This window comes from Urocitellus parryii, chromosome 9 (genome assembly GCF_045843805.1).
Source record: "Urocitellus parryii isolate mUroPar1 chromosome 9, mUroPar1.hap1, whole genome shotgun sequence".
NCBI lineage: Eukaryota > Metazoa > Chordata > Mammalia > Rodentia > Sciuridae > Urocitellus > Urocitellus parryii.
The window spans coordinates 3,338,897-3,360,027 of record NC_135539.1 but is presented as its reverse complement, the minus strand read 5'-3'; the positions used below and the strand labels follow the sequence as shown (position 1 = coordinate 3,360,027).

The window sequence follows — 21,131 nt, the reverse complement described above, 5'->3', positions numbered from 1 at the left end:
AGGCTTCACGAATGTTAGTCTAGTGGGAGAAAAAGAGCTAAATGAAATAATGACCCCCCCCAACAAAATAAACATAAAATTGCTGCTGGGATGCATGTTTTGTGTCTTGGTTGAATTGGCCGGGGAAAGGTGACTGAAGGAATGGTGCAAGAGCTGCGACCAGAGCGGGGAAAAGAGATTGAGCAGTTAAAGAGGGATCAGAATGGCATTCCATCTGGTGCAATGGTGTGTGCAAAGGACCTGTGGTAGGAAGGGAGTTGGTGCATACGAGGGATGGGAGGGGTCATTGTCCCTATTGTGGAGCCAGTAAGATGAGTGTAGCACACGTCAAGATGGAACATGTAGGAAGGGGCAGCCATATGGTGTCCTGTAGGCCATGATCGGGAGCTATGGTTTGCCCCTAACAGGAGAGAGCCTATAAAGGGGTTCACACAGCATGGCTGTAGGTCTGGGGCAGCCAGGAGTCCAGAAGACAAAGTGCTTGGTTGGGCAGGCACTGCTGTGGCTTCAGACACGGTATGTAAGGCTGCTGAAGACCCTGAGGGGTGTGAGTGCAAGGTCGTGCCCTTGCCCTGGAGAATTTCACGGGCCCGGGAGGTGGAAGACGTGCTGACCGGTGGTCATCCACTGATGAAACCAGAAAGGACAGACGGCTGTGTGCCTTCAGCTGAGGGGTGGCGTTCCTTGAGCCAAGTGGACAGAGTCTTGGAAGGTGGGTGTAAGGGGTGCAGGAAGGGCTGCTGTCCTGGCCGGGGGACTGAGATGCCACAGGGGCAGGGAGGAAGACCCAGGACCCAGGGGCAGGGCCTGGAAAAGTGCACAAGCGTGGACCTCGTTGGCCAGGGTCTTGCTGGAGTCTCCTAAACCTGTTTCATATCCACAGAAGACAGTGTCCTCCGTAGCCGAGTCAAAGCAGTCTCACCCCTGCCCTTGCCCATTCCCAGGTCTGTGTCCTGCTGTGGACAGGACCAAGTCGGGAACATGAAACAGGAAAGTCCCAGCCTGTGGGAAAGTGTGGGTAGAAACTGCCCTTGGATCAGCCCCTCTGCCTCGTGCATGGCAGAGAAGCATGGAGGACGTGGGCTGGGCCAAGAAATCAAAAAGGCAAGATGGCAGCCAAGGCCCTAATGCACGGCCAACCTCAGGATGGAACGTGAGAGGGACATGATCGAGGGATGGGTTCTGACTCCCCTAAATCCAGCTGTCTTTGGACCTACACCTTTCACTGTGGACTCGCCTCCTTCTGGGTCCTGAGGATTTGGGACAAGCAGGGCCCAGGGCAGCCACACCAGGAGCCACCACATTGGAGAACGCTCCTCATGGTCCTCTTTCATGCCCAATCCTTTTGTCCTTAATAAAGTCCATCTTTCCGGTTGGCCTCATGGTTCCCCCAATTGCTGTGTGTTAGGAGAGGAGCTAGGCATCAAGTTTTGGCAACGGACCAGACATTGAACTCTCCACCATCTTGGATTCCGATGACTACACCTGGAATGGAGTGGTCTCTGGAATGGTTAGATTTTGGTTGAAATCCTGTATTCTGAACCCCCTGCACACACCAAGCCTTCAGGTTCAAGCTGGGAAGATCATTTTTCTTGGTAGCATTAGAATATGCTTCCCCCTCTTCCTGTTCAGATACCCTGCTTTTCAACAGCTTCACTCCTCTGCGTTCTTGGGTGTGTGTGTGTACACATTACGCACATGCACGTCTTCCTACCCAGCCTGGTTTTCTCTTTGAGAAGTTGGCAGACCCAGAGTTTGTAATGAAATATTAAATATGTACGGCCATTTGTTGGGATGACATGCGAAATCTGAGGTTACTGTGAGGTCCAAGACTTACTTGTTCTGGTGCCCACCAGGAGCACACTGTTAACTCCACGTTTTGGAAGTGTAGAGCTGAATCCCTTTTGTCAAGGTCATGGGAACTCAGGCTTTGACGGGCACCACGGAGGTCAAATGCAAGAGCTGGGATTCCTCGTGATATTTTAACAGGGGTATGGCATTCACCCTCTGCAGCAAGCCTGGGGAGGGCGTAAAGCCTGTCCCTGTGAGAGCTCCCTAAGTTAGGGCCCCTTCCCCCTAGTGCACCTCAAAGAAGGCCCCTTAGGGTCCCTGCAGCTTCACCTCCAGGTGAGGACGGGCTCACCCTGTGCAGGAATCGCCTCCTAATGTGTGTCCACTCGTGTGTAGCTGTGTGGACAGAGCCCTTGTTTTACGGGCCTGGATTAATTCCAAAGTAAACAGGAAGCCCTCAGCTGAGAAGCCGTAACAGGAGCGGGATGTGCGTCTCTGGCGCCCGGCACTGTTTGCCCAGGTCCCCGTCGGTCCCCCTGTACTTCACCCTGTTTGGCCTAACGGTATTTTTGTGTATTCAGCTCTGAGAAGCCATTTCCAAGTTGATGGTGAGATCCAGGGACAAGGGGGTGTCCAGGCAGGGCGAGCACTCCCCGTACGTCTCTCCTGCCTCTGCTCTTGTGGATGGACCCTTGGGATGGGCCTATGCTATTCTCAAGGGTCTGGAGGCGCAGGAGGGGACACCAATGTCTAATTCCCTCAGCGCAGGCATCTCCTCCCTTGGCATCTGCTCCCCAAAGAGCACTGCAACACTTATTATATTTTTGTAGATTTATTAAACCAGTGGATGAGTGGATGGACAGAAGGAAGGATGGATGGGAGAGTGGATTTGGCCTTGGCTTTCAGTATCTACCTTCTAGACCTTGAGTTTGGGATGGACGCCCATAACTGTACTTTGAAACAAACCTTCTGGTTAAAGTCCAGAAATTATCTTATTTTTCTTGCTGTGGTCAGTTACCTTGTGTTTGCCATTTTGTGCAAAAAAAAAAAAAAAAAAAAAAAAATTCTTCCTTTTATGGCAAACTGAAAATTAGAGCTAAAGCAGGAATTTCCAAAAACCTGTTGGGGTGGAAGAAGATGTAGAAGAGACAAGCCACAAATCATTGTATGTTTCCTGTTGCCAGATTAAAGTACTGCATCTAGCATGGTGGACGATTTAAAATTTGGGTAGTTAATTAGAAAAGTTATCAATCTGGCAGCCGTGCAGCCTTGGATGCAGAAACGCGGTTCTAGTTTCAAATACTCTTCTGTGTTGTGTCTGTAAATCATAGAAATGTTCTAGAAATTGCAACATTTTGGCATCCCAAATTATTGCTTGCACCTGGAAATAGCACCAAAATATCTTTCCCAGATGCATTTTGGTTTGGAAAACATCATGTGCATGGTTTGTGGACTTTTATTCTAGTTCATCTTCTTTTAAATCCTTACAGCCCATGATATACATGTCCTGATCATTACTTTTATTTTTTATTGAATGACTTGTATTCTGTTTGCAATTCACTGAAGACAGAAATCATGTTTATGTAGCTTATTGGTTGGGTAATTTTGACCACAAGTAATTGAGAGCTGAACTAAAAGTAGTAGCATAAACAAAAGGGACAGATATAATCTCGCTTAATCAAGTTTCAGGTGGTGAGGCAGTTCTAGGGTTGGCTAACTCAGCAAAATTCAAAAATCTCCTTAAGGTTTGGGAATTTTTCTATATTTCTGCTTCATTCTTTTTATCCTTGTAGACTGGAATTCTTCTTGGTCGTAAGATAGCTGCCATTGCTCCCGGTGTCACTCAGAGATAGCAACACCCAGACAAGGAACAGGAAATTTCCCTGTTGGACTTAGCTTTTTAGGAAAACCTCCCTAGCAGCCCACTTCTTCTGACATCTCCTGGGACAGATTATATTATCTGTCTTCCTCACTTAGCGAAAGAAATGAGATCCCCAAGATTGACTGAATGCAGTCTTTCTTAAGCTCAAAGCATCTCCTAGAGAGATGCTTGACCGAACACAGAATTCTGGGCTCCACTCCACCCCTCTGATTTGGTGGGTCTGCAAGTTCCCAGATGATTCTGATGCTGCTGGAATAAGAACCAGACCCACAAGACCCACGATCAGAGCAGTCGAGATTTATCTCCAGGCACTGGGAAGATGCCCAGATCCCTTGACGGGGCAGAAGTGGGTGAAATATTTGGATTTCTGTCACCAGAAAATCACCTGTTGGCCAGTTAGCTGATGAGGACCAACACAACTGGCATCTGATGGCAGTCATGTGGCATGGCACGTGGCTAGTGAGAGTGGGCAGAGGGCGCACCTCGTCTGGGAGCCTGGGTGGTATCTAACTGGGGTCTGCTGCCCTCGGGGGACATAGGACTCACGCTCAACGCATGATTTCCGTCTTGTTTCTTTTGCGTTTTTGAGAGCAGCTTCTCCCCGGAGCCTGCAGCCTCTTTGTGGGTGGAGCAGGCATTCTTGGAAGGGGTGAGGTCTCACGTCCGGGGGCGAGCAGCCCATGGCCCACCGTGTTCTGAGTGTCCCCGGGTGCTCCTGGGTGCTGAACGTCGGCCTGGACCTTACCTCCCTGAATGTGCCTCCACTGGTCAGACCCAGGAACACGGGCATGGCTCGGTTTCTGGGAGGGCATGGCCTCAGTTTCTGGGGGTGCACAGCCTCAGGACCCCCTCTCGAGTACCTCCCACCCCCGTTTGTTCCTCTCACAATGATTCTCCCCTGAGGTGGCCGGTGTCATGGAGAATTCAGGCAGGAAGTGAGATCATTCTCTCCACTCACATGCCCCAGGACAGGCCACGGAGCCAGGGCACAACAGCCCTGTGGAGCCGTCCCTCAGGGCCCCCTCTGGGTGTTTGGCCTGAAATGGATGAGGCTGCCGTGTGCTGGGGGTCAGCGCGGGCTCCCCACGGCCCTGGGTGCTCACGAGCGGGCCTGTCTGTGTTTATGCGCCTGTGCGCTGTGTATTCTGGCTGCTGTAACGAGTCGCTGTGAAGCTGGCTGGGAAGGCTGCACCTGTTCATCGTCTCTCCGATCCGTTGCTGGACGTCCAGGTTCGGCCTGGCTCCGCTGCTCCTCTGCCTGGAGACTCCTGAGGCTGAATGAAGTGTGCCCCCCACCCCGCAGGTTTGGGCTTCTGGAGTCCGCCCAGCACGCCTGGCTGGGGCCATCTGGAGAAACTTCTTTGCTTTCCAGGGCTCTCCTGATGAGACTGCCCTTAGATGACCCAGAATGGTCTCCCCGTCTCAAGGTCTGTGACCTGGTCACGTCCAGGAAGTTCCTGTCCCCGTCTGCTCAGTCTGCTGGAGCCATCCTGCGGACTGCGGGGCTCACAGATTGCACAGAGTGGTTTCTCATGCTCAGAAACTCAGCGTCCATCCGGGCCCACTGACGCCCACAGACAGTGCTTTCTTACTGTGCCCTTATGGGGTTCCAGGGACAAGCTAGCCCACTGCAGCGTCTTTCATAAGGACACTGGTCCCAGTCACAAGGGCTCACCCTCATGGCCAAGGGCCCCACGTCCCCCTCTGTCACCTGGGGGTTAGGATGTCAACATGTGAATCTAAGGAGGAGAGGACATTCCCACCACAGTGGCCCCTGGCTGCAGCCTCAGTCCTCTGCCCTGAGCCCTGAGTTCCTTGCAGTGGGACTCTATTGCCTTGCAGAACACCTGGCGGCAGGGGGCGTGTCAGTCTCAGCGGCCTGCCGACATGTGTCCACCTGTGCAGGCAGCGTAGGTGGCAGGCAGCGTAGGTGGCAGGCTCGGGGCTCCCAGCAGGAGTCTGCACCACCCCTTGTCACGTCCGGACTCCCAGGAGACAGTCACATGGCCACTCTGCTTTCCAAGGCAGATCACAGGAGCGAAGGTGCATCCAAGGTCAGACAGGACGTGGGCTGCTGGACGGTGGTGGCCACTTGTCACCATCCATGCAGAGGGTTTTGAAAGTCATGGTGCCAGGTTGCCCACCCCCAGCCGTCTTGCCTCTGTGGGGAGGTGTAACCTGCTGGTGGAGAAGCCAAGGTGGTTTCAGGAATCCTCGTGGGACTGGGACTTCCTTTCTTCTGGTATCTATGGCGTCTCCCTTAGTGTTACTCCCCAGGATGCCCCGAGTCCCCTCTCTTTCCCTCTGGTACTCTTTCGGTTAGACGGATCCCTGGCAGGTTGCGGGGAGGCCCTGCCCATCCCTTCCTGCTTGGTCTTGTCAGTCTCTCAAGGACCCTGAGCTCTTGCCTACCTGTGTGTACTGCTCCCTGTCCACTGGAACGCCTCCTTTTGGACCTTCACGGACCTACCTCGGTCTTTCCAACTCTCCTTCAGCCGGCAGGTCCCAGGCTCAGGGAAGCCTTCTCTCAGCACAGCCTCATTTCCTGTCGTGATCCTCAACTGTTTCTCCTCCCTCTGGTCAGCAGCGGGGTCCTCTGCGAGCCTGTGAGCCCAGGGCCTGGCTTGTCTTGTTTCCTCCTGTGTCTTAGGTCTTACCCGGGATGGGGGACATCAGCCCCACAGGTGCGTATGGGAGGACTTACGAACAGCCCATCCCTCTTCTCCTCTAAGAAGGTCTGTCTTGGCACCTGTCCCCTCCCCAGCTTCATGGGACACAGGTCAGTTCAAAATAAGAAAATGATCCCGTCCCAGGGCCATGAGACTAACCTGCCTGCCAGACTGCCCGGGAAGGCTCCGCCACCCTGTAAAGCCCGTTGATAGGCTGGACCCTCCGACTCTGCCTGGAGAATCCCCTGCCTCTGAGTCAGCGGGGGCTTTTAGTCAGCTTTGTCATCACTGCAACCAAGAGACCCGACAGAAACAAGGCCAGGAGGAAAGGTTCATGTTGGATCACGGTTTCCAAGTTCCGTCCATGGTGGGCAGCTCCACAGCTCTGGGTCCAAGGTGAGGCCGGTCACCATGGCGGAGGGGCCTGGAGAAAGACAGAAGTCCAGGACATGACACCCAGGAAGCGGAGGGAGCTCTCCCCACCAGGAACAAAACACAAACCCCAAAGACGCGCGTCCGGGGACCTAGCTCCTTCAGCCACATACTACTCGTCTATGGTCACCACCCAGTTAATCCGGATCAGTGGATTAATCCACCGATCAGGTTACTAGACGTGTAACCTGATCATTTCAGTTGCCAAGGTCCTCAAGTTGTTCCACACATGAGCTTTAGGGGGCGCCTCTGAACCCCAACAGGGGACACTTGTTAAGTACAGATTTCTGGGTCCTCTTCAGGCTGGTGAGGCAGAGACGCTGATGCAGACCCCAGGGGGCCGGCACTGGCAGCAGGTAGCCCTGCCAGGGCTGGTCCATGTGGAGGCTTCGAGATAACTGGTGCAGTGTGACTAATGTCAACGGTCACCTGTCCAAGAGGATACCCTCTTGCCCAGCAGAAGCATCTGCTGTGGTCACCCAAGCAGTTTTGTTAGTGAACACAATGATGGTGTGGATAACTGGAAGCCCATGTCTTCCACAAAACCTCATGGTGCCCGTTTTAGGTAGAAAAATGTATCCACGCTGGCTTCTCATCCCAGGCTTAGGTGGGAGGAAGCCCGCTCGAGACTTTCTCCAGGCTCGGGGGCCTCGGGGGCTGGCAGAGGGGAGGAGATGCCCGGTTTAACTCACCGTGAACAGTGTCTGGGACAGCAATTGGATTCAATTGCCAAAAAGTCGCCACGGTGGTGATTTGTGCCCAATGAAAGTAGAATTTATGGAGCAAGAGTCCTAACAGCTCCACTCTGTGGTGTGGCACTGGAAAGGACGCCATCTCTTGTTGTGGCCCTGTACTACCCAGCAATGACAGCCAGGGTTAAGTGGAGTGAGTGCTCACTTGCCCTTCCAACTGCATCATCTCACTTAAGTCACACTGCAACCCTTGTGAGGCAGGTACTCATGTCCCCAATTTATGAATAGTAAAGAGAGGCTTACTTTCAGGATGTCACCTCAGGTCATGGGCTGGCTGGGAACCTTCTGTGAAGTTTGCTTCCACTCCAACCTTTCCCACAAAACAGGGCGTGGATGGGCGGTGAAGGATTACAGGCATGATAATAATAACAGCCCTGCTCTCTGGGGGGCATGTTACCTTCCAGACCCCTGTTTGTAGCTCTCCACAATGAAGCCCTCATGTGCTTCCTTCATGACGAGGTCCGCATGCACACAATGCACGGGCAGAGGTGCCTGTCTAGGGAGCTGTGTCCTTGTTCCAAGATGGGCTGATCCTACGTGGAGTGTGAAGGTGGGACACCATGCTGTCAGGCGCATGGGAACAACTTGGACCCAAGACGGTAAAATGGCCAGAAATGATGTCCACCAGCAAAGGACGGGAAATCTGAGGCTCTCCAGCTGCAGAAGACGCACATCTAGTCGACACAGGTCTACGAAGCAGCCACCATGCTCTGGGGAGCTTGGAAAGCAGAAGTGGACGAAGCAGATACGGCCATCGTCCCTGTGGTCTCAGCACATTGAATGAGCAACGCCAATACACAGATCCATGATTTTTTTTTTTTTTTTTGGTACTGGGAATTGAACTCAGGGACACTCAACCACTGAGCCACATCCCCAGCCCTATTTTGTATTTTATTTAGAGACAGGGTCTCACTGAGCTGCTTAGCACCTCACTTTTGCTGAGGCTGGCTTTGAACTCGCCATCCTCCTGCCTCAGCCTCCTGAGCCACTGGGATTACAGGCCTGTGCCACCGCACCCGGCCATATATATCCATGTTTTTAACGTGTGATGTGAAGAATGAGGAACACAGGTGTCTATCCGAGACCATAGTCAGATTGTCTGCTAGAGAGGAGTGGCCGTCTTCAAGTCCCTAAGTGCTAGAATATGAATTCTCACTTAGGTACAAGGAGAACTTCCCCTGTGATGGATTCCCCTATGATCCGCCAGGCTTCTTTGGAGTAGGGAACAGATAACTGCAGGGCACAGTTGTTGTAGGGGCCTCAGACAGCCAGTCTCACGGATTTGACCATCTCTATGGTCAGCCCCTGACCCTGGAGATTTTGTGTATCTGTCTTCTGGAGCTTTCTTAAAGACGTGCCATTGGAACAAAGGGGACAATGGATATCACAACCACCAGGGTTGAAAAACCCCAAATGCTCAGAGAAGACATTCCATCCACCCCGAGGATGTCAGAGAAGGAAGTAGAGTATCATGGGTTGAGAATGTGGATTTTGGAATCAAATATATGTTGGTTCGAATCCCAGCTCTCTCATTTACTGGCTGTGGGACCTTGGGCAAGATAATTCAACTGTGAAAATTCAGTCTCATAATCAGAGTGACCTTGCTCGGGTGCTTGAGGGTTAAAGGAGACTGGGCACCCACAGCAGTGTGGCTTCGATGAGCCTCCGTCCGGCTGCAGGAACACTCCCTCTCTTTGCATGGTGCATGCACAGCGTCCTTCCAACTCCCTCTCCGTCTCTTTGGAAGCCACTGCTGTCCGGACTGACTTCAGCCCCCAGAGAAATTTCCTTTGTTTCCAGAGAGCTCCGTCTATCGCCACAGCACTGAGCCTGATCTGATTCAGCCCAAGAACTGCGGTCATTGAACTTGAGTCGGTGTGTCCGTAATTTGTACACTTTAGATAACAGGTTATTGCTCAGAGGGAAAACCTTGGCTGATTTCAGTACAACTCACAGCAAGCGAAGCAGGAGGAAAAGGCCTAATTCTGGCTTGTTAGCCGCTGAGCTTCTGAGAGCAGAATCAGCTTAGCCGCTTGCAAATAAGTGAGCACCACGGAACTTGGTTGAGCTGGCAGGAAGGTAACAAGCTGTGTACGAAAACCCTGGGATTAAATCTCCACAGCAAAATTGCTTGGTGCCCAGGATCAAAAGAGCCACAAGGGGAGAGAGACAATGAGCGGGCTCCCTTGGGCACGCCCGGCCGACCCTTACCATTGGGAGCAACGAAGAGGGGACGTCTGGCATCTTATCAAGAAATGAGGCTGCGCTTTAGATTATAATTAAAACAATAAATTCTTGTCCCCTGCGTGGGTCCCGATTAGATGGTTGACACTGTGTCAGGCTGTTAGGGAGATCAATTCACACTGCTCCTTTTTGAGTAACTTGGATGGTGGGGTTTTTTTCCTTCTTTTTTTTAACATGACAAGTTGCAGATAACACATTGGGATTTCTTTCCTCCCGTTTGTCTACTGAGTTATTAACGTGGATATATAGGGACGTTTGGGGGCCTGAGAGCTTTCCTCCTGGTGCCTGAGTGGGTCCCAGAGAAAGCCCTTTAATGATCCCTGGGACTTGGGTGTTGGGGACACTGCAGATGATGTCTGCACACACAGGGTGTTTTAGAGTCCCCCAAAGATAAGTGGTCATAAACTGTGGCCAGTCCCAGAGCAGGAATCTAAGAGACGGGCTCCTCACTTGCACTCCTGAGAGTGTCATGAGCAAACGCTTTTGGTGGTGGCATCCGGGGCCTTGGGAACACGGGCCCTCCAGCTGAGTCTGCGTCACCTTGGGCCTTTGCCTGTGGGGTTCCTTGGCCTGAAATGTGATCACCATTATCTTCCTCCTGGGCGACCCCGGCTCCTCTTTCATGTCTCAGCCTACATGGGATGCCCTTCATGAAGCCTGTTTTTAAACACTTTATTTTGAAACAGGTTTAGATCAATAGACAAAACTTGTGACTGTAGTACTGACTTCCCCTGTACACACACGGGTGTCCCCTGTGGTTGACATCCTGCTCAGGACGGAACATCACTGTCACCATGTAGGGAGTGTTTAAACTCACCATGTCTGCCATGCTTTTAGGGCACTGGTTGGTGGCGTTCGGTACAGTCAGCGCGCTGCTGGGCAGCCGTCACCCTGTGAGTCTCCAGAACTTCTTGGGCACAACTGAAACTCGTACCCAGGACACCTTCACTCTCCATTCTCCCCACCCCCAGCCCTTGGCAGCACTATCCCATTTCTGTGTCTCTGGACCTGGCTACTCTGTGCACCTCATGAGCAAGGACTCATGTGTCAATTTTATTTGGTGGTTGTTTTGTGTCACTTATGTCACTGACTACAACATCCTCATATGATAGAAATCTCCTTCCCTTTCAAGACTAGATAATACTCCTGGGTGAGTGTGTGTGTGTGTGTTTATCTGTTCATCTGTGGGTGAGCATCTGGGTCATCTCCACCTTTTGGTTCTTATGAATAATAATGCTGCTCATGCAGCCTTTGCCAACCCAGCTATATCAGCCAGATGTTCCCTGGGGTCCCTCAGCATGGCGACAACCCCTCAGAGCACTCTGTCGCCAGAGGGGAAGAGAACTTAAGAGATGTCAGTGAGTTGCCCACCACTATCTCCCTGTGAGGTGGAAGAGTGTCGGGCTGATGTGGGACTTGAGGGACTGGTAGGTTGGATGGATAGAAGGAAGGAAGGAAGGATGGAGGGAGGGAGGGAGGGAGGGAAGAATAGATGGATGGAGGGAGGGATGGATAGATGCTTGAGTGGATAGAGAAGTGAGGATATACCTGGGGGATAAGCGGAAGCAAATTCCTCAGAAATAGAATATGACTCCTGCTGTGGTCCCCAGTAGGCAAACATTTGGTGACAAATAAGAGTCCAGGGTAAAGAGAACACTCAGGGCTGAGCTAACAGAGCCAGTGTGGAGCCCGTGGTGGAGTGAGGGAGTAGGTTTCTCTTTACGTAATTTTTTTTTTTTTGCTTAAAATAATTTTGGCTCCATGTTTTCATAAAACAAAACAAATCAGTGAAAATTCTGTCCCTGATGCTGCTGACAAGGTGCATCCCATCAAACTTTTAAATATAAACAGATAATTCACAGGAAAATGAAGGAGTAAAATGAAAATAAAAATGTCATCCCAACCAGTCTCTTATACCAAGAGAGCCACCGTGACTACAGCTTGCATATTTATCATCATTATTCAGGGAATTCTCTGTAACCAGTGAGTATTACCTATTGTGTTTTTTTTTTTTCCAGGGGGAGGGGATCTGGGGATACTTGGTACCAGGGACACTTGGACACTTTACCACTTTTGATTCAGCCCTTTTGATTTTTTTTATTTGGAGACAGGGTCTCTCTGAGTTGCTGAGGCTGGCCTAGGACTTGTGATCCTCCTGCCTCAGCCTCCAGAGTCGCTGGGATTACAGGAGTGCACCACCGAACCTGGTTTGACACACTTTTCCAAATAGGTGCCTATTCATCCATCGCATGGAGAACATCACTGAACTTTTCCTCCATGAGGAGGACATTTAGATTTGAACTATGACTGATCGACTTGTAGTCTCTTGGAGTACCTGGTGACTTTATCCATGAGGTCCATGATTTTAAAGAGAACTGCAGGGCTGAAATGTTAGAAATACATTCCCTTTTTCACTTTAGTAGATATTGCCAGGTGCCCCTGCCAAAAGTTTGAACCAGTGTATGTTCCCATCACCCATCTCTTTCTCGATCTCTGTCCTGTCCCTCTGTGGTTAAAAGACACAAGGTCGCAGTCTACCACCCAGTCTCTTATGAACATTACTAGGGCATTTCAAGAAACCAGTCTCGGTCTTTCCTAATTTATAATGAATTCTGAAACAGGGTAAAGATGGCTCCTGCGCTCATGAGCTCTGCATGGTAGATCAGGATGGGGGAGAATGCAGAGATGGGGAACTCAAATACGACTTGAAGTTCCGTCCATTCCCTCGCCCTCAGTGGATGTGTTTAAAGTGGAAGAGACAGGAGAGGTTGTGACCTTCTGTCTCCTTCCCTTAAGAGTGACATGTGCTCCTGCTGTCTGGGAGCTCCAGGGTCTGACCTGCAGCTTGGCTGTCACTAGTGCTGGGAAGAAGTGTCACCAGTCTGGCATGCCCTCATTCCATGCCATTTCCTGCTTCCCTGGGTCAAATGCCAGCCCCATTCAGCTCAGGCTGCAGACGCTGACGGAAGGGAATCGGGCTGCATCTTCCTTAGCGCACAGATGAGGTAGGAGTAGAGAAACCGGTGGGAACAGCGGAGCCTGTGTTTAACCCAGTGACTGGTCTTCCACACGTCCCGCCCGATACTGACCGTAAAAACATTCACAGAGCGAGTAGCATGTTTATAATGTCTTCGTTTCTCTTCCCAGCAGTTCAGCCCTCCTCCCCAGGGACCCTGCTGTTACCCTGGTGGAGCATGAGTCAAGAGAGAGTGCGTTCATGCCCAAGCAGATTCACAAAAATAGTCGCGTGCGGTCACATGACATTAAAACCCGGAGCAGGTCCACGGCAAAATGGTTTCATGAAAAGTAAAACGCACAGAAAGGAACCCTTGCTTCACAGAGTTCATGAGATAAAGAATTAGAATGTTAGGATGGACCCAGGAAAACGGTGGCGCCTCTCTTACGTCTGTGTGGCTTTATTCCTAACCCGTGTGTGGCTGATGCCACAGGCTTAGGGGGCTGGAGAAGACGTCCGTGTTTGGCCCTGACTTTGGGAGCTGTGTGACTTCAGAAAGATTTGAACTCCATCCATTCTGCAGTTCTGCCCCACACTCTTTATCTTCCATGGGAAGAAAGGTGTCCTTATTCAAGGGCTGATGAAAAAATATCAGAAAGGACCTGAAACACAGTCATGCCAATGAATGTGAACTGCTTTTTCTGTTTATCATTATTATAATCATTATTATTATCATTATTAGTAGTAGTAATAGTCGTAGTACCAGGCATTGAACCAGGGATGCTTAACTACTGAGCCACATCCCAGCCCTTTTTATTTTTTGAGACCGGGCCTCACTAAGTTGCTAAGGCTGGCCTCAATTGCAATCCTCCTGCCTCGGTCTCCCAAGTCCCCATGATTCCAGGAGTGCACTACCACACTTGGCTCTTCCCCGTATTATGATTGACTGAAACAACTCCATTAATGATGATGTGTGTTTGCACCTGACTTGGCTAAAAGGGAGAGGGAAAGAGGGAGGGAGGTCCTTGTTTAGTCCAGGAGTAGTATCTTCTGGTTGATTAGGATGCCTCTTCCCCTCCCTCACTCCCCTTCTGGGTTCATACATGACTAGAGCAACCTGTCTCACGGTTGCTTTTTTTCTAGATGATTCTTCAGGGATTAAGTGATAGTGATTTGTAGGGGGTGGGCTAAGTGCCTTAGCATCATCCATCTATCGAACTCTTTCTAAACCCCTGTATCAGTCAGTTTTTTGAAACTGTGACAAAATAACTGAGATAATCAACTTAAAGGAGGAAAGGTTTACTTTGGCTCATGGTTTCAGTCCATGGTTACTTGACGCCATCACTTTGGGTGAGCCCATGTTGGAGCAAAACTGCTCATAGTGGCAAGGAAAAAGAAAGACAGAGACAGAGGAAGAGAGAGAAGAAGATACCCTCTTCAAGGACATTCCTCTAATGACTTGCTTCCTGCAATTAGATCCCACCTCCCAGTTTCCACCAGCTCTCATTTGCACCACTGGCTGGGTACCAAGCCTTCAAAACATAAGCCTTTGGGGGTCATCCCAGATCCAGCCATAACCCTGGCATGAAGCACCTTTTGAAGTATCTATTAACTAGCAAGCCACTGGGATGCCAATTAGAGATCGATATTTTTCCATTCAGAGCAGACTCCTGGTCTCTCCAGTGGCTACGCTGGAGAATGAATGGCCTTTCTTACCTCTTGGGATTCCCTAGAGCCCTCCAGCTTGGCTGGGAAGCTGAGCTGTTCATGCTGGAATGTTTAATTCAGGGTGGGTTTTCCTGGGCCCCCAGTGACCTCTGGAAGAGCCTACCAGGAAGCAGCCTGGCCCCAGGTCCCTCATTACCTGTGTGGCTGTGGCCCTTGGTTCTGACTTCTGTAAAACGGGTGGAGGTGTAGCCATGGCTCCTGGGAGGTCTGAGGAGGGCAAGATGAGGTTGGATGGGATCTTGGCATGAGGGGGCTCGTGGTCTGACTTCCTTCTGTGGCAGCCATTGCTGTCCATACCCCCCGGTTACTCGAATGCATTCCCCTGCTTCCTCGCACACATTCACTGCGTCTTCATGCAACATCTGTTCTAAGCAGTGCATAGCTGCCACCCAAGTCCCCTGTAATCCTGTGTGTCCTAGGATTGCATTCCAGGTATTTCCATGAGCTCCAGCTGTGTGCAGCCGGGAGAGATTGTCCATGCAATTCTGTGAATTTAGAAGAGCTCAGAAAAGAAAGACGGTGCCTCTCTAGAGGGGCTGGCTTCTCTCTAGAGGTGGTGTCCCATAAGGAGACTCGGGAGGGGTCTCTGCTCCTTGCTGGCATTTTCTGTTGACTCAGAAACTTGGAAAAGAGATTGCTCAAGATAAAAAGGAGAAGAGCATGCAGTGAGATTCCAATGCTGGGCTGTTGGTTAATAGATTGGGAGGCATTTGGGTATCGATGGGCAAAAATTGTGTTTATGGACTCAGAGGTCTTGCTTATAATCAGGGTTTTGCTGCTTCCCTTGGGCAACTATGGATCAGGCATTCAGTCTCTTTGGGTCTCAGTTTCCTCATATGGAAAGGAGATTCAGCTTACTCTAAAGCATTACAGCTGCTCCCGGAGCACCTGGGACGTTTGTGTCAGCACAGGTGAGCAGTGGCTCATCCAGTTGTGAGCTGGCATTTACCAAGTGCTTGGTGTATTCTAAGAACTGGGTGGAGCCCTTGGTGCTGGAGAGAGAGCTGCATGGTAATACGGAAAAGAAGTGCTGCAGTCAGAACATTCGAGTGTGAGTCTTTACTCCTACGATTATAAGCTGTGATCTTAATCAAATTCCAGAGTCATTTTTTTTTTTAATTCAGACCTTGGTGTGTGGAACATTTTGGAATCGCCTGATACATGTAGATCTCTTAATAAATGTTGGCTACTCTTGCCATATTAAACGTCGGAACTGTTGGACGGCTTAACTCTCCCAGGATCCCACGACTCGTGTGAGATGCAAGAATCAAATTTGAGCAGGTTTTGTCGATTCCTCTGCAGGAGTAGGGGCTCAATGAGCAACATTCTGCAAATGAAGTCTTCTTCATCCCCAAGGGATAAGGATACCCCCTTGTCCCCAGAAGTGTCACCTTTGGGGCACATTCTATAAACTCGACAAAATTAAATCCCTCACTTCATTTCCCCAGAAAGACCCCTCTGAAACATTGCTCTGTCCCCCCACAAATCTGTAGCACGGAGGCAAGGGGATGTGAGCGGGATTTGGTTTCCCCCACAAAATCCCTGCAAAGATGTATGAGGCTGCATATAAATTGCATTGAATTTGGCCGGCCACGGGCTAGCATTGCTTTTATGCTGAATATCAGCGAAAAGTATGAAATGGAGATTACATTTTCAATTCTGGCTTTTTTCCCAAAGCTCTGCAGAGATGCCCTCATCCCCACCCCCCATCCATCACAGCAGAATGGCAGGGGTGCCGGGTCCCAGGCTGTCCGCTCCTTGCAGGGAAGTCTATCCGACACTCACTGTCGGACTGCAGGAGTGGCCAAGGGGCTCCTTCACAGCTTGCTCCTTCTCCCCCCCACACACACATCTCTGCCTTCTCCACGCTACTTTTTGTTCTTAAGATCGGTCGCACAGGAGGATCCTAAAACCAACCACATCACGATGCCATTCTGGGGGGTGATACAATTGGGATGTCTGTCGCTAGGGTGGTCGTTAAGACATTGGTGCCAAGGGGTTCCTCCACCCACAGTGAGAGCCACTCAGATTCCTTCTTCCTGAAATGCCGCTCTGGCATCTCAGCCCCTGCCCCAGCGGCCTGACATCAGCGCCACACCCTGGCTCCAGCTTGAGCCCAGGAGGCCAGTTCACTGGTGGAGGGCGGGCGGGTGGCTGTGCGTCTGGCCTCCCAGCAGCATTAGCTTCAATATTTCAGCAGCCCTTTCCTGCCCACATTCCTCGCCTCTCCCTCCTGCCCCTGAACGCGATTGCCTGGCTGGTTCCCCGAAGAGAAAAAGTGCTAAGTGAACCTGACAGATTCCAGGCTGGCTCCATATGGCAAGGCCTGAGCTACATGTTCCTGGGATCCCCAAGCTGCTCTCACCTTATTAAGATGGCAGTAACTACATGCAAGTCAAGTTCACTGCATTGGTTTTAATTTTTCGGGCCCTGGAGACCGGTCTCAGACTTCAAGGTGGAATTGGAGGCAGCGTCCGGCGTTCGCTGAAAAATGTGACCTTTTCTTTCCTTCCTAGAACCACCCCTCTGGGAGGGAGGGAGGTGAAGAATGGACCCAGAGCTGGGAGAAATCTCTGGGCAATGCAGAGGTGAGGTTAGCGGGCTGCGAGGATCGGGCAGAGTCCGACAGCGGAGTCCGAGCTCCCTGTGGCTGCTGCTGCTGATGGCTCAAGTGCAACGTCGGAACACGGCCAGCACCTTTGGATGCCCACACATAATTGAGACTTTGATTTATAAGTGTATAATTTGAACTCCTCCTTCTCCCTCCACTGTTTGAAAGCCATGGGGAAAATTAACTCCAAATCCAATAAATGCATTTCAAATGGATGAGCCCGTGCAACCCAATGAGGACCCAACTGGGCTCCTGTTGAGTCTCAGTGATTTTTTTTTTTTTTAAATAATAGGAATCTGTTGGAACCAGTCTATGAAAGAGAGTTATTTGAAACCTTCTCACTTTACCCAAGATGTTCAGAAGTTTCTTCAACCTTGTAGCAGAACTAGTTAAGCTGAATGGAGAACTCAGAGGGAGAGATTCACGGTGTCTGGTGACTTACTGGGGAGATGGCAACAGGAAGAGGCACGGAATCCACTCCAGGTGGCCCAAGGGGAAAACACATCCAAAGGAGAGGGACTTTTAAGGGGGTAGGGAATGGAAAAGAGAAACTGGGGCAGCCGTCAGTGCTGTCAAGTACAGAAGGAGCCCGGGCATTCACGATGGGACGGGCTTGCAGAGAGTGGGGAGGGGAGTCCTTGCAGGATGTCTAAGCTCCTTCCCATCCTGAGATCCCCCGGCTTGGGGCACTGGTTCACCCCGTTGAGAGGTTCCCCATGCAAGCTGCATTGATGAGAGTCATAAATGACTCAGGTGGTTCCAAAAGCCTTTCCCCCTCACCTTCTCACAAACTGCCACAAAACTGAGCCTCTGACTGCAGCCAGCTGAACCCATTTGTGTTCCTCTTAGCTGCTAGTAACCAACCACCCCCTGCAGGTATGCTTAAATAAATACGACCCATGGACATGCCAAAGACATCTGGGGGTTTTGATAAGCTCCATGATAATGTGGACCCCAGGAGGTGCCAGGGCTCACGTTAGCCTCTTCACGCATGCCGTCTCCTTTAAACCTGAGCCTCCACGGAGAGGAGGGTTGACACACACACACCCACAGGGAGGGAAAGTCATGCACAGATGCACTGGGGCTGAATCAGACATGTGACTCCACAGTGCCCCCACTTCCTGCCCGCCCTGCCCAGGACCTCTCAGCAGCCTTTGAGTCAGTGTCTCTGGGAAGGGACTCCACAGCCCTGTGCCACCTGGGTGATAGTGGGCAGGGAGGCCTGGCCTGAGAGGAACCAAACCGGCTCTGTGCATCTGACCCCGGTGGACAGGTGAGAGGTCCCAGGCCCAGCCTGTGTAGATGACTGCAGCCCGGTTACTTCCATTACAGTGGCCACAGCTCCATGTTGTCCCCGGAGGCTGGGTTTTTAACAGACCTCGGTGTTGAGCACATTCCCATAATTCACTTTCATGCTAGACATCTCCAATGTAGATCGGGAGTTTCCTGCCCCCGTTTGTGTGAGCAATGGCTGTTATACTCCCAAGGAGGATTTAAGATGATGCTGGGGCTGGTCAGCAGGGTGCCTGGCATGTAGGTACCAGCCCCATCCCAAAGTCCTTCCCCTGTGACCAGGAGTCGGCTCAGTGAACATCTGCTTTGGCTTGAACAGACTCTCCAAGCTCTTTATCAGCATGTTCTTGGAGAAAGATGGAATATCTTCTGTCCGACTGGGGGCTCCAGCTGCATCTTGGAAAACCCCAACCAATCCTCCAAGTTCTAGTTTTCTGAGCTTCAAGTGTGGGCACTCATTCATCTCAACTGAGACTGGAGCAAGGTATTTGGAGCAGGACAGACCTGGAGTCCAGTCCTTCCGTGTCTGCTGGCTCATGTTTTCCCATCTGTAACCTGGGGCTGGTGAGACTAACCTTGTGCTCTGTCGAGGATGACGAGAGCATGCCTGGTACCTACTAGTGTTCACCAAATATTTCTTCCATTTCTGCACACAGCCAAGTGAAGGCGGTCGTACGCTGGGAAAAATTATTGTGATAGGAATATTGGTTCTTTGTTCTAATTTGCTGGGTTTTTTTTTCACCCCTTTCTCCTGTGCTATTTATGCATTGAAAGCTGCCAGCCCGGTTCCCATCCCCCTCCTGGTTTCAAACACAGACTCATTTTCCGTTGTGGATTCCCTCTTGCCTGAAGGTCTTGGTGCCGCTTGAGCAGGTTCGGAGCTGAGAGCTGTGTGTGGAGCCGGGGCGCAGGCCCCTCTCGGCTGCTGAGAAATCCTCTTCCCTCCGAGGGCACGGGCGTGCCTGCGAGGGATGTGCAGACCATTTGCGGGGAGTTGTAATTAAGGATCTGCTGGGCCTTGGCACTTACTGAGGAAGCAGAAAGCCGCCAGGAATTAGAGCCGCCTCCTGGATAAAAGTTGTCCTCCGGGGCTGTGGGGCTACATCTCTGCTCCGAGGGGAAGTGGGAGCTCCGGGAAGGAGCTGGAGGAGACGCGGCAGGCCCCCCCTTCTCTGCAGGCTCCGGGGGGGCTGGCACCACTTGCCTCTCTCATGGTGTCAGAGTGATGTGGCCCAAGAACCCGGCTCTGGGGAAAGAAAGATCTTAAGATTGAGCTCTAGCTCTGCCCCTCCTTGTTGAGGACCTCTACCCTGCTCTGACCTCAGTTATGCACCTTTTTTAAAATTGGAATAGCATCCCACGCTCTGCAAGGCAGCATTAGAAATTGAACAGTATAAATGAACACAGCAGAGACTCAGAACTGCAAGGGATGAAGTGTTCAACTAGGAAATGGAGCTCCGTCTTCAGGGTACTTAGAATCTGGTGGATAATGTCAATCACGTTATCAAACGAACGTGTCCACCTGTGGATATTTCTGTAGGCTGTGTGCATATATTACCTGTGATATTAGATATGCATTGCTGCTAAATTATCCAGAGTTTTCTTTTTTAAATAATATCAATATTTCCTAGGTGGGATATTGAGATGGCTCTGTAATGCAACTGACTGTCTTTGGTTGAGTTGGCAAGAATCTGTCCTCTCTTTAACTGCCCTGCAAGCCCACCTGTCCTAAAAAGAGGAGGGGCTATGAAATTTCTTACCAAATCCTGCACAGAACATCAACCACATCTTTTGTTGAAAAAATGACTTGAGATTTCTCCTATGAGACTTACAATACGCCTTTGAGGGTCACACACACCAACCCCTGTAGCTTCGATGACAGGGGTCTACACAGCAAGGGCTGGGGACGGCCAGCCTGGCAGCAAGCTCTCCTGGGTCATGGGAATGGCAGTGAGATTCTCTAGCGTCCACCCACCGCGTTGCAGGGAAGTTCATGTGGCCTGACAGAGGCAGAGTGCCAGGCAGAGCCACCACCTGAGTCCTCTGAGCACAGCCATACCATTGCCCTGGTTCCCAGGAAGCAGGCTCTGCAGGGTTCACAGCTCCCTCTACAGAGGAGTCTGCAGGGCTCCAGGCAGCTCGTGCCATCTGCTGCACCTGTGGCGATCTTGGCTGCAGGGCCACCAGGGCCAGCAGGAGCCTTGCACCTTGCTACCTCTCCTAGAGGTCCCTTCCGACTCCTCTTCTTCCTTTGGAAAACGTAGACCCAACTTTTAGCACTGCTGTCCCTGGGGCCTGTGTGGGGAGGCGGTCATGGAAGACGATACTCAGTCCCGGGGACATGAATTCCCAATGTCTTTCTAGAAGATTCCTCAGTGGCCTCTCCGGCAGAGGCTCCCAACTTGGGTTTAGACCGCTGAGTCCTGGGGAAGGTTCTTTCCTGAGTGTTTGCAGATGTTCTTGGCTGTGCTGGTGGGCACCTGCCTGTCCCCCTCTATGGAGATGAGTCCTCCCACCATCTTGGGATGTTCTGTCCCCAAATCCCGAGTGCTGTGTCTATGAGGTGGGCTTGGCTGTTGCTAGAACAACCCAGAGGGAAACAGCTTTGGCCTGCAAGGATTTCCTTGTAGACTTCTTCCTGGTTACAGAAGGCCTTCACCTGGATATGGGATCCGACACTGTGCTTGCTGCCTGACTTGGTTTCCCCAGGCCAGGACCCTGGTGGCTCAGCCAGAAACAGAGCGGGAGGGGAAGGGAGCCACCCCCGTACTGA

General features: G+C 51.3%; 1 protein-coding gene across 12 annotated transcripts in view; it reads left to right on the top strand.

Annotated features, from left to right (window-relative positions):
• The window catches only part of Rbfox1 (RNA binding fox-1 homolog 1), a 300,651-nt gene that overhangs the window by 95,400 nt on the left and 184,120 nt on the right, over window positions 1–21,131 (top strand). The window lies entirely within an intron of this gene.